The 9,986-nt window shown below is 41.3% G+C and overlaps 1 long non-coding RNA gene across 1 annotated transcript; it reads left to right on the top strand.

The window, feature by feature from the left end:
• The first annotated feature begins 1,968 nt into the window (after positions 1–1,968).
• On the top strand, positions 1,969–9,736 carry LOC140925343 (uncharacterized). Its single transcript, XR_012164392.1, has 3 exons — positions 1,969–2,018; positions 3,809–3,887; positions 9,528–9,736. It is a non-coding gene; the product is annotated as an uncharacterized lncRNA (long non-coding RNA).
• The last annotated feature ends 250 nt before the right edge of the window (positions 9,737–9,986 follow it).

Here is a 9,986-nt window from a genome sequence, read left to right as displayed (position 1 = left end):
GCTATGTATGGCTATGTAGGGCTATGTAGGGCTATGTAGAGGTATGTAGGGCTAGTAGGGCTATGTATGGCTATGTAGGGCTATGTAGGGCTATGTATGGCTATCTATGGCTGTGTATGGCTATGTATGGCTATGTAGGGCTATGTAGGGCTATGTATGCCTATGTATGGCTATGTATGGCTAGGTATGGCTGTGTATGGCTATGTATGGCTATGTAGGGCTATTTAGGGCTATGTAGGGCTATGTAGGGCTATGTAGGGCTATGTTGGGTTATGTATGGCTATGTATGGCTGTGTATGGCTATGTATTGCTGTATATGGCTATGTAGGGCTATGTATGGCTATGTATGGCTATGTACGGCTATGTATGGCTATGTATGGCTATGTAGGGTTATGTATGGCTGTGTAGGTCTATGTATGGCTGTGTAGGGCTATGTAGGGCTGTGTAGGGCTATGTAGGGCTGTGTAGGGCTATGTAGCGCTATGTAGGGCTATGTAGGGCTATGTAGGGCTATGTATGGCTGTGTAGGGCTATGTATGGCTATGTATGGCTATGTATGGCTATGTCGGGCTATGTAGGGCTATGTAGGGCTATGTAGGGCTATGTAGGGCTATGTATGGTTATGTATTGCTATGTATGGCTATGTAGGGCTGTGTATGGCTGTGTAGGTCTATGTAGGGCTATGTAGGGCTATGTAGGGCTGTGTAGGGCTGTGTATGGCCATGTAGGGCTATGTATGGCTATATAGGGCTATGTAGGGCTATGTAGGGCTATGTAGCGCTATGTAGCGCTATGTAGGGCTATGTAGGGCTATGTAGGGCTGTGTATGGCTATGTATGGCTGTGTAGGGCTATGTATGGCTATGTATGGCTATGTAGGGCTGTGTATGGCTATGTAGGGCTATGTATGGCTATGTAGGGCTATGTATGGCTATGTAGGGCTATGTAGGGCTATGTATGGCTATGCAGGGCTATGTAGGGCTATGTATGGCTATGTAGGGCTGTGTAGGGCTGTGTAGGTCTATGTAGGTCTATGTAGGGCTATGTAGGGCTATGTAGGGTTATGTAGGGCTATGTAGGGCTATGTAGGGCTATGTAGGGCTGTGTAGGGCTACGTAGGGCTATGTAGGGCTATGTATGGCTATGTAGGGCTATGTAGGGCTATGTAGGGCTATGTAGGGCTAGTAGGGCTATGTATGGCTATGTATGGCTGTGTATGGCTATGTATGGCTATGTAGGGCTATGTAGGGCTATGTAGGGCTATGTAGGGCTATGTAGGGCTATGTAGCGCTATGTAGGGCTATGTAGGGCTGTGTATGGCTGTGTAGGGCTATGTAGGGTTATGTTGGGCTATGTAGGGCTATGTAGGGCTATGTAGGGCTATGTAGGGCTGTGTAGGGCTGTGTATGGCTATGTAGGGCTATGTATGGCTATGTAGGGCTATGTAGGGCTGTGTATGGCTATGTATGGCTGTGTAGGGCTATGTATGGCTATGTATGGCTATGTAGGGCTGTGTATGGCTATGTAGGGCTATGTAGCGCTATTTAGGGCTATGTAGGGCTATGTATGGCTATGCAGGGCTATGTAGGGCTATGTATGGCTATGTAGGGCTATGTAGGGCTGTGTAGGGCTGTGTAGGTCTATGTAGGTCTATGTAGGGCTATGTAGGGCTATGTAGGGCTATGTAGGGTTATGTAGGGCTATGTAGGGCTATGTAGGGCTATGTAGGGCTGTGTAGGGCTACGTAGGGCTATGTAGGGCTATGTATGGCTATGTAGGGCTATGTAGGGCTATGTTGGGCTATGTAGGGCTATGTAGGGCTATGTAGGGCTATGTAGGGTTATGTAGGGCTGTGTAGGGCCGTATTTGGCTATGTAAGGCTATGTAAAGTTATGACATATATTAACTAACGGGAACCACTATATGATGCTTACACCGCGTACCTACCTGTACATGTTTACAGAACCCGCTGAAAATGGCGTGCTGTTGAAGGAATATCGTTGCGTGTATGCATTCCAGGTAAATTACGGTAAACCTTCAGAGTGTAACAAAGTTATAAGACGCTACTTCAATGAATCTTTTTATTTCTAAATTTATTTAAGCAAAAATTCAAGTGCTAGTTCTTTTATTTCATATCAGTTAAGGCAAAACCTAGTCGCAAATTTGCGACTAGTCTCGTTTTCTAGTCGCAAATAAGAAAAATTAAGTCGCAAATGCGACCGTATCGGTCGCAATTTCGAGCCCTGTGATTGTATTACAATAATGTTACTTTCACTTCTAATCCAGTAAGTTTGCGTGCAATGAGTATGGTGTCTTCTTGCATCCTAGCTTTTGTTATCGAAAGGTAACTTGCTTTCCATGTTAGGCTGCTCACGCTTCATTGTTCTATTTTATTGAAGCACGCTTTATTGTTTTTAGTCTGTTAATAATGTGCGACAAAAGTATTGTATAATTAAAGTGTGCTCTAGTGTGCTTTGTAAGTGTGTTAAAGTCTTGACTTTACAATTTCTTTTGTGTTTAAGTGGAATCATGTTGTGAGCATGTTATCACCTTTGTCCCTGCCCATTTTTGGTCCAAGAACTACCATATGGGATTCAAACAAACCCCCCCCCCAAAAAAAAAAATCCCTGCACCAAAATTTAACCCCCCAAAAACCCCATGCCGAATTTCTGAATTATAAAAAATTTTCCAGAAAGCATTAAATGATATAACACAAAAATAGAACCATTTAGTTTTGAATAACCAAAAAAGTCCCTTCTTAAATCAAGCTACCCCAAAAGTTTCTTGCCAAAATTTTCCTACCCAAAAGCATCCTGAAATTGAAAATTTCAAACCAAGAAAAATCCTTTCATTGTTGCTGTCACTTGAAATCCACAGTATTCCCCCTGGGATCTGCTTCAAAGATAAAAAGAATTAAAAAAAAAAAACAAAATTTGCAGTGATTCAACAGTAACTCTAGGTATAAGTGGGCCTTACCTAAGATGATTTCTGTAACTGCCTTTAACAGTGTCATACACACTTGGGATGTAAGCATGAAAGTGAGGCCTTCTTAGGGCCACCAGATCTACTGCAAACTTCAAAGAAAGGGCGGTGAAAGCAAGAACGATTTGTGATTTAGTTAGAGATTAAAAATTAAACTCAAAAGATTTTCCTTGAGCAGTTATAGTAAATGAAAGTGCATTGGAAAGTGGACAGTAGAGAACTAACTGTAGGCAAGGATCCTTCAGAAATAACTGAAACATCAAGTCTTTATAATAATACTTTATTCAAAGACTTTTACTTTTAAACATGATACATATTTGAAACGGAGTAACACAAGGTTATTCCTATAAAAGGTCCTGTAACTGAACTTTAAAAACATAAATTTAAATTTGTTTTTGAGATTTGGGTGCTTCGTGCTGCGTGCTTTGGTCTTCATTTTCGAGTGCTTTCTTTTTGAAACTACCCCTGGGCTGTTTTGTTTTAAAGGTTTGATGAATGCTGAAGAAAGTAACCAGCTGACTGAACCTATTTTCGGGTCTTTTTCTATGAAAATTAGCGATTCATGTTTTAGTGTTAAACCTTCCAGATCATTATAGGTTTCTGGGAAGCTACCCACCTACATGTACATTTGTATCCCTCTCCTAGGCCAACATTAACATTAACTTTTCACTAAAGGGCAAACTGTTGGCTTTGTGGAGGGGTAGGTGGGCAGTTCTGGCCCAGAAACATATAATAATCCAAACTTCCTTCTGCACTGTGTTTGATAATAAGTTCCTTACATGTGCACTGTATGTAAACTGTTTCATTTTGTCCTTAACTTCCAACAGACATGAAATGGTTGCTGCATTTTATATTTACCGGTACATGGTTGGTGTTGTAAAGCACTGGATGCACACGGACGTACATGTAAGTGTATCTCGGGTTAGTGTGTCAGAGTCTTTTAGATGCTTTTAAAGAATAATTAAATTTTTTTTCTTAAAAATGTGATTCCAGGTGGAGGACGTACATGTAATATATTAACACTGGAGAAGTGTTCTCTGTGGAGAAGTATTTCCCTAGTCTCAGTCCCTTACCATTTTTTAATCTCCAGAATTTAACGAATGTTTTGTTCACCATGAATTGCTTCATGGGAAAATTTGACAAATGTTTTAATGTTGCTAACAACCTACATGTATGAAGACGTATGGTCTGTGGAGACCTGTGATGAACGGAGCCTGGAAGGCCCCAATTACACTGCCAATTCAAAAACAGACTACTCACACAACGGCAACATTCTACACTACAGCAGACTACATGGTGCACTATATATACTTCAGGTGCTACCAAATCAAAGCTACACAATAGAGTACTCCAGTCTTATAGCGGCTATGAGTCTCCAACTTACCAACAACCATTCAATAATTCTAGTCCCTATGGAAGAGACCTTGCTGCACAAACTATAGTCTACTGAGAGTAGATCAAGGTACCCGCAGATACCTGACTGCTACAAACTTTCTAATGGCAGGTTTGATGTAAAACATTTTTTACCAGTATTCTATTTCCACGTACTAGCGCTGAACTGCACTCTGATGCAACGTACGTAATTGCCAGCTCTATATACTCTCTAGGCTATATCAATCAAAGCCTCGTGACATCTTTATGAATCTACTCAGCAGTAGCCTACCTTTAACTTTCTTTCAGTAAGGCAAACAGGATGCAGTTAATGCACCAAACTGCTGCACGAGGACTCTCTCTTTTTCTTTTTGTGACCTATCCTTGCAACTAATAAACCACACTACCCTCTCGGCAGTTTGACGACAATAATTTTCTCCGCGGAGGTACACATTCAAAGAAGAGGTAGACTATTTTCCAAAAAACCTTAACTTTATAAACGATGCCTTACAGACTGCAAGCCCTCAACTGCAAGCTCTGGCCCTGAACTACCAAAGTCCCGAAGCACCCTACAAAAATAACAAGAAAGGGAGGAAGATACGCAAGAAATAACCTGTCAAGTGAGTAGGCTTCCTACCCCCATAATAGTACTTATGAGAGTGTGCATATAGATCTGATACGCGTGGCTGGACCATTTGCTAAGCATCTTGATGAGGTGATCTGGTAAGCCACAAGAGGCTGCTGAAATAGCTGTGCTAATGCAGAAGCTATGACCGATGTAGCAACCAGGGACCCCAGGAGCGGAGAGGATGAATTGAATACCAGATGTCAGTCATTGTCAATTTAGAGGGGTGCCTCAGAGAGAATGAAATTGGGCCCAGAAGTTGAGCCACGGACATGTAGATACTGGGTAAGGGGGTGCATGGGGCAGAGATTATGTTTCTCAGCACCAATGTGGATATAGCAACCTTGGCGAAAGGGGTCCATCGTAGAGTACTTAATGTTAATGTGGACATCGGTGACAGCAATGTGGATGTCGGGATTGAAGTGGGAGTTGTCAGTGAACTCACCAGCGCATAAGATACCCAAAAACCCAAGACAGCAGGCAGCCCAAGCATTGTATGGTTGTAGTCAGAGAAGTTCAAGGACTGAAAAATAATGTGCCTCAGGTTGATTGTGATGGGTATTGATTGTGATGGCATTTGAGGATGACGTTGAAACGGCCAGGGTGTCCAGTTCCTATTTTTTCCTATTTTTTGAGCCTATTCCTATTTTGTCCTATTTTTAAACTAAAACCTCCTATTTTTCCTATTTTTTAGCTGGTGAAGCCAAAATTTGTAACAAAATTGAGAATGGAATTATAGTTGTATGTGTTTTTGAGTGAAATTTATCATAAAGCAAGTAGCATGTTGACTTTGATGTTCTAATATTAGTGAAAATGACAGTTGCGTTTGTTCTTTCCATGACCTCTATTGCCTATTAGAGTTCTGTTAACATTTTTTTTATTACTTTTTGTGTAATTTTCTCGCGTGCCTGCATGTATTGTATGAAGTGTTATAGTCCTCATGACTATTTAATATTAGTAAAATCCAACTAGTGGCCTATTATCAGTGCTGCATTCTGATTGGTTGAGCTACTACTAGGCTATATGTTATAGCCCACTAGTAGCGAAAAGTGCGGGCTTTTTGGCGGCAAAAAAAGATTAAAGTCTAGCTTTAACTAGGTAAATTTTTTTTATTCTCGATATTTTTGACCAACTAGTTGGATTTTACTAAAACAATTATTCCTCTCCCCCTCATGGCCTCTAAGTCAATAGCCCATTCGGGCTCGAGGAATAATTGTTAAATATTTTGCATAGCCCACTGAAACTGCATTTTAGTATCTGTACATGTTATATTTTATTTTGAAGTCTTCCTCGCTTTTATGTTCATCTTTGAAACTAAAAACAGGATCAAGTTGTCCTCTCACAACACAGGCCAGATAAATCATCCAATCAGCTTCTTGTTTAAAAAACCAATCTCTAGCTGATTCTGGATGCTACATGAAAAGAACGGACTAAAGTTTAGTTTACGGCACTAGCTCTCTTGGTGAGCCCTTGTTAACAGCTATACCTAAGCAACTGGTGAAGGATCCAATATTTTGGTTGCAAAATCGGTCTTAAGTCATAGCTAAGCAGAGTGTTATGTTCTTCTTAGAACTTAACCATGACACACTTACAATCTGGTACCAAATAGATCAGTGTCATTTTGCATACACCGCGGAGAGCCAGGTTCCGTACTTAAAATTATGTGGTCTTTTGACTCAAACAAGCATATTCTCAACCAGCCACCAATTGCAGATTAATGGAAGGAAAGCTTTCTATATGACTTTTTTTTATATCCTTCAATGACAACTCAATCGTAAGAAATTTCTATCTAAGAAATTTCACTCTTTAAAGCTTTTGAAAGATTTGCCATCAACTTGAAGGGAATTTCATATGATCACCTTTGATTATAGAACCACGCTTGACCTGTAATCAATCATAATTATCATTCTGATTTAGTACAGCGTAACTGAGCCAATAAACTAAACATTACTGATCATATTCACTCCTTCTTAGCCGCGAAAGTTGATCTAAATCCTGTCAACATAGAATCTGAGGACCCGTAGCCTCTATTATAACCCTTATGGGGTGCAGGGAAGCTATCTTTGTCAACAAAAGTACTTTTGATTTTCCTATTTTTCTCCTATATTTTAATGCAAAGTTTCCTATTTTTCTTATTTTCTCAATCCTGAGTTTCCTATTTTCCTATTTTTTTTGAGCAACCATGCTGTGGACACCTTGAACGGCTCACATGGAGGACAGGGAGGGGAGGCTAAGTGAAGGGGCCCGCCACCCTGCCTGTCCGAATTTCCAATTGCAAGTAATTGTCATTGAAATGAGGGTTTAGGAGTGCCAAAGCCATATTTTCCCCGCTGACTTCAAGGAAGTACTGTAATTGAAGCCAAGGTGAAAACCATCACCAAGGCCTTGGACCACGTACACAACTTTGTCTGGGGTAGGATGAAGGCAGAGCTCATGCTGGAATCTATCCACTGTAATGGGAGTAAGCTGAGAAACCGGGCTTAATGTACAAATGGCCAGAGAATTCAACAAATGTCCAGAACTTGGCAGACCCTGCTGCTGAGAAGGTAAAACAGAAGGAGCTGAAAGGTTATCATGAGAACCAAAGAGGACAAAATAAGAACTATGTACAGGTGAATTGGCTAGGAGCGGTGACCTAGTGATGGCGGTGAGCCCCCTTTGACAGAGAAGGGGAGTGGTACCATTCACTCCATGCTGAATGGTCAGATCAGTGGGTGGTCCCCAAGGCTTGTTTTGCAGGAGTGAAGAAACCGGCAGTAGCCAAAAGGCAACCGTCATTCCAGGAGTGGCTATAGTGGCAAGACTGGTGATTACCCAAATATGCGAGAGACTCTGTTAGTGACAAGGGAGAAGAAGTTGAGGAGCCTAAAGCGGCTGAAGTGGTAGTCAGAGATCTGGTGTGAAAATTGTAGAGGTATGGGTGCATGTGAGACTACTCGGTTGACCCGAGACTGCTGGCACTTCTTTTCTGAAGGCGATGTCTTAGTGAAGCCATTTTGTCAGAGAAGCACCTTGCTGTCTGAATAATGAGTAGCTTGTACTGGTTTAAATCTTTCCAGCAAGAGGGGAAGGTGTGGCAAAGAGTCATCCAAAAGATTGTGAAGGCTTCTGTCCAGGTGACGACGTCTGCTATTTTAATGACCCATTTCTTAGACCCAATACCACGAGTTTTCGCTCCAAAAACGCTTAGGACTGATTTCTTGAGCTCGGATGGTTGAAGGTTGGCTAGGTCTTCAAAATCCTTGCTGTAATTTTTGGTCAGAGGCAAGTTTCCACCGGAGACTGCGTTGACTTCATAGCTGAGATGAGAGGACCAGCCGACTCAGCCATGTTTGTGGTCCTGCGGCTGGAATCTCCATGGGAAGGTAGAGATTCGGCAAGAGCCCTTGAAATTGCTTGTGCTTAAGAGTTGTTGTCACCGAGAAAATGTACACTAACGGGTTCACACGGCAAAGTCATTAGATTTGCATTCTAGGACGTTTAATGAGTTTGGTGAAGCCTTAGAAGTTCTTTTTATTATTCTGTCCTTTGAAATTATAATCATCGGGTAATACACTTTTCAGTGGCTTTATCGGTTTGTTGTCATCAAAAAATTCTGGCACCATGGCAACATGATGTAACGCCTTCTCCTCTCTACAGGAATCAAATTTCATGACCTTTCTTGCCTTTTTCATCAGTAGCTGAAAAAACTGGTAGTTGGGGACCACTTTAGTGGCAATTGCCTTTGTCAAAGGTGGCCGTTACAGAAAGGATTAAACAAGAAGCATTTAAAATAAGTGGCCATTGTAGAGAGTGTCCCCAGTGGGTTTTTCGGGGTCCGGGATTTAGCCTTTTTGGAGCCTGGGATTTGGGATTTTAAAGAAACATGGAAGGGGGATTCAGGATTGCGTTTATGTATCAGACGTGGGATTTAGCGTTATTATGAAGTGGGATTCAGGAAATTGTTGCCTTAAAGCGCTGAGATCCGGGATTCCAGATGGTGAAAATTTTACTCTCATACTTACAACCCCCTCTTTGAAAAAATCCTGGATCCACCCCTGCGGTCTTAGGTGATAGGAGAAATATCAAAGACTTGACGCCTGCTACACAGGCTATAATAATATTACGGTGAGGCTTGGACATCATAATGTGATGTAATGTAATTAAAAGATTTTACCAAGATTGTGACAATCTTGGTAAATCTCACTTTGGAAGTGATCGTTGCAAGCTCTCCTTTCTCTCCCACGCCCCCTGCTTTCGTATCTCCTCTCACATGCCTCTCATGCGTCAACTTTTCACGATTTCCCCCAAATGCAGAGCTTGCTCGCAGGCTATACCCTGAATAGAGGTTCCACTGTAGTAATGTTTCAATAATGTAGTAATGTTTCAAAAATTTCTGGGGAAGCATGCCCCAAGAAAAAGAACACCCTAGAGGGGGACTTATGGGCCCCTCATTGATACAGCTGTTGACACATTTTTACCGTCTCTAATTTAACCAGATGGCTTCTTGAAACCCCTGACTTTAGATAGTTTTATCCTGTTGCTAATGTTTTGTGGTTTTTTTCTTCCAGGTCAGATGCATATGCCACAAACAGACTGGATCAAGTCTTCAATGTTAAGAATAGAGGTTATCTTCAGTACTGTAAAGGCTGCATAGTTTGCTTTGTAATCCAGCTCTTGAGTGAACCAGATGAATAAAATGTGGCTGGCTTGTTCAAAAGACAATTACTTATCTTATCCAGAACATTACATTAAACTGCATTTAGATGTATTTTAAGAGAGTTAACAATAGAGGATATCTTTAAGGGGTCGGTTTGTCTGCGCACATCCAGTAGTTTACTACATCATTCTCACGATTCAAGGTGTATGGGGTTTCCTTTCTCCACCGTTTTTTGCCACAAGATTCATTTATACAATTTTGTTGGAAATTAGAAAGTAAAAAATAAAAGGCAAAAGTTTCCACTTCTGATGATCCTTGTCAATTCCACTTTATTTTGTTACGGAGAAGTTGGTCGGTGTTCAAAACAAAA

The sequence above is a fragment of the Porites lutea genome, assembly GCF_958299795.1.
Source record: "Porites lutea chromosome 5 unlocalized genomic scaffold, jaPorLute2.1 SUPER_5_unloc_1, whole genome shotgun sequence".
Lineage (NCBI taxonomy): Eukaryota > Metazoa > Cnidaria > Anthozoa > Scleractinia > Poritidae > Porites > Porites lutea.
This window is presented reverse-complemented; position numbering and strand designations above follow the sequence as displayed.